Genomic DNA, 3,486 nt, shown 5'->3' on the forward strand with positions numbered 1-3,486 from the left:
TTTCTGTCATCAGAATTATGTGAAAGCTGCTCATCAAATGGTCTGTATCTCTGTAATACTTCAAGTCCTGTACATGTCAGTGAATGTAAGTCCTGTGTCAGTGAAGTTGAGTCAATACCTTCGACTTTGCAACAGTACAGCAACAACATTCAACAGATGAAAAACAGTTGCAGGATATGAGTGGATCAGTTGTGTCCAGTTGCTGACAGTAAAGTTCAGTGCATAGCCTAGTTGTTTCACAGAGCAGGAAAGGCTGTGCAGATCCAACTTTCTCAAAATCCTGGAGTGCTGGTTCCCTAGAGTAGACAACACAAAACCAGACCATTTACAATTAATACTATTTGTGTTTTATAAATACAGCAAGGTGACTCAAACAATAAACTATTTTGGTTAGATTAAGACTGGAATTTTTCTGATTTCCAAGTAAATTAAAGACTTAATTCATCCAAAAATGTAAATTCTGTCATTATTTACCCTTATGTTGTTCCAAACCAGTAAGAGTTTTGCTCATCTTCGGAACACTTAAAGGGATAGTTCAGCCAAAAATGATATTTAACCCATGATTTACTCACCCTCAAGCCGTTCGAGATGCATATGTCGATCTTTTTTCAGACGAACACATTTTCAGTTATTTTAGAAAATGTCTTAGATCTTTCAGTGGTTATAATGTGAAGCAATAGGGTCCACTGCTTCAAGTCCAAAAATGTGCATGCATCCTTCACAAAAGTAATCCATCCGGCTCCAGAGGGATAAACGAAGGCCTTCTGAGGGTAATCAGTGCGGTTTTGTCGTAAAAATATACATATTTAAAACTTTATAAACGAAAATAACTGGCTTCCGGCAACGGTCGACGCGCGTTTACGGAGATGGATGCTGGCGTATGACGTAGGACGTATAGCGTAGGAAGCGTTGTGACATAAAACGAACGTGACAGCGCAGCCAGTAAATATGTATATTTTTACGACAAAACCGCACGGATTACCCTCAGAAGGCCTTCGTTTATCCCCCTGGAGCCGGATGGATTACTTTTGTGAAGGATGCATGCACATTTTTGGACTTGAAGCAGTGGACCCTATTGCTTCACATTATAACCACTGAAAGATCGAAGACATTTTCTAAAATAACTGAAAATGTGTTCGTCTGATAAAAGATTGACATATGCATCTCGAACGGCTTGAGGGCGAGTAAATCATGGGTTAAATATAATTTTTGGCCGAACTATCCCTTTAAGATATTTTTTATAAAATCTAAGAGATTTCTGTCCCTTCATCGACAGCCTATTCAACTATCACTTCCAAAGCCACAGAAAGGTATAAAGGAAATCATAAGTAATCCATGTGACTCAGGTGGTTTAACTTCAAATTTTTTTATGAAGCAACAAAAGTGCTTTGTTTGCACGAAAAAACAACAACAACAAAAACTCAACTTCATTTACAAATTATTAATCTTCGATGCACGCTCACTTAACAACGCATGTTGGAAATTAATATTTTACAAATTAAGTGGTAAATGATTTTTTGCTTCAAACACAGCACTTGCATAGTTTAATAAAATGTATGTTAAACCACTGGAGTCGCATGGAGTACTTTAATGATGTACCTTTACACCTTTCTGGGGCTTGAACGTGGTATTTGCGTGGACTGTCAATGGAGGGACGGGAAACTCTCAGATTTCATTAAAAATATCCTCATTTGTGTTGTGAAGATGAAATAAAGTCTTGCATGTTTGGAACGAGATGAGGGTAAGTAATGACATAATTTCCATTTGTAGGTGAACTAACCCTTTAGGAATAAATTTAGACACGCACCTTAAGAAACCTCACTAAATAGTCAGCTGACAGAAGAATCTTCGTTCCCTTCTTGTGGCTTTGTGATGTCGGAGGCAGGTGATGGGCAGAGATTTCCCAATCAGTTGAGTCTAAAATTAAAAACCAAGAAAACATCTACCTGTCAAATCATGAAAACAATTGGTTTGAAAACTAATTTTATTTAAGGAAAAGGAAAAGTAACTTTTGTAAAGTAATTTGACTGGACAAATTCAAAATGACTGTTATGAAACACAAAAAATCTAGTTAACGTTATACCAATTAGCAACAAAGCTATAATTTTTTTAAAATGTTTATGCACATGATTATCTCATATGTTATCTGTAAAATCTGACCCTCACCAGGTTCTAGTCTGTAACGTTACAGCCTTTAAAGACCAAGCCTGGTTAGCCTTAGCCACTTGGTCCAGCATGGAAATGCTCCTAACAAACACAAATAACACAATCAATACATTTAAACATGAAAGCATATTCAAATATCAACCAAAATTTAATCTGATAAATACATTTTCATAAACATAATCTTAAAGAAGTACTTACACATTCTAAGAAAGTTTGTTTTTCAGATAAAATGAAAGTAAAAGATAGTTTGAGGATAAACACATTATGATATTTGCACATCACAAATATTGTCATAAAACAAAATAACATTATAAAATACGTATTGTAAATGAGTTAAAACACTTACTCTGTGTTTTCACCGTTAAAAAGCAAACTCCGCGTCTGCACTGCGTCACGAGTCAAAGAAGATGCAGGGCAGCAGCTAATGTTAGTCTGTGAGAAAGGTTTAGGCGCACATCACATAAATATCGTTATAAAACATTATAATGCCATGAAATACATGTTGTAAATTAGGTTAAAAACACTTAACTTACTTTGGGTGTTTTCCCTGTTGACGTTACAAGCAAACCTTCTCGTCGTCAGCTCCGTATTGAGTCAAAGATGTCGCCTTTGAGAAAGGTTTCGGCTCGTTTAAACACGCAGAACATTTAAATTTCTCTATAAATCAATATGTTATAAAATACATATTGTAAATTAGATAAAACACTTACTTTCGTCGTTTCTCTGTTGTACGGATTGATGCTGGAATGGTTAATGCACTATCAAATACATCTCCATTTCCAGACCTATACTCCAGAACACATACACAAAGATTTCCAAGAGGGAAAGGAAGGAAAGGTAGAAAGAATGCTGAAATGAATGCACACTTATGGTGAACACAATGTAAACACAGCTTCCAAGAGGTAATACAATGTAGTACTAAATATGTCACATTGTTTCATGAGTTATATATGTCACATGTTCACATTGTCATATGATTTACTAGTCACATGGTTTTACTTCTTATGGGAAAAACCCTAGCGTAGGCAGAGGAACTGATGTAACCAAAACGTTCCTATATATATGGGTGCTTTTGTATGAGTGGGTGCTTTTTTTTGATTTTGATGTCGATGCAGCCCTGGAGAGAATCAATATATCTTCAGATTATTTAGACTCTTCAAAGATAATTGCTCTGCTGAAATTTATAACTTGATATACTCGGAGGAGAACAAGTTATTCATATATTGCTTGAACTGCATATAAAGTATTTAGCCTTTGTGAATCCATTCACAGGACTGCCCTGGAATTGGATAGAGCTGAAAGTATTATAACCTGTAATCT

General features: G+C 35.7%; 1 long non-coding RNA gene across 2 annotated transcripts; it reads right to left on the reverse strand.

The window, feature by feature from the left end:
• Positions 1-3,277, reverse strand: LOC309475422. Of its 2 annotated transcripts, XR_014197645.1 has the most exons (6): positions 2,877-3,277; positions 2,700-2,773; positions 2,513-2,598; positions 2,167-2,247; positions 1,808-1,917; positions 1-296 (listed from the first exon to the last, which is right to left on the reverse strand). It is a non-coding gene; the product is annotated as an uncharacterized lncRNA (long non-coding RNA). The 2 variants fall into 2 exon arrangements; XR_014197646.1 differs by lacking the exon at positions 2,877-3,277 and having other exon boundaries at positions 2,700-2,865.
• Between the last annotated feature and the right edge of the window lie 209 nt (positions 3,278-3,486).

The sequence above is a fragment of the Leuciscus leuciscus genome, assembly GCF_965113295.1.
Source record: "Leuciscus leuciscus genome assembly, chromosome: 15".
Classification (NCBI taxonomy): Eukaryota; Metazoa; Chordata; class Actinopteri; order Cypriniformes; family Leuciscidae; genus Leuciscus; species Leuciscus leuciscus.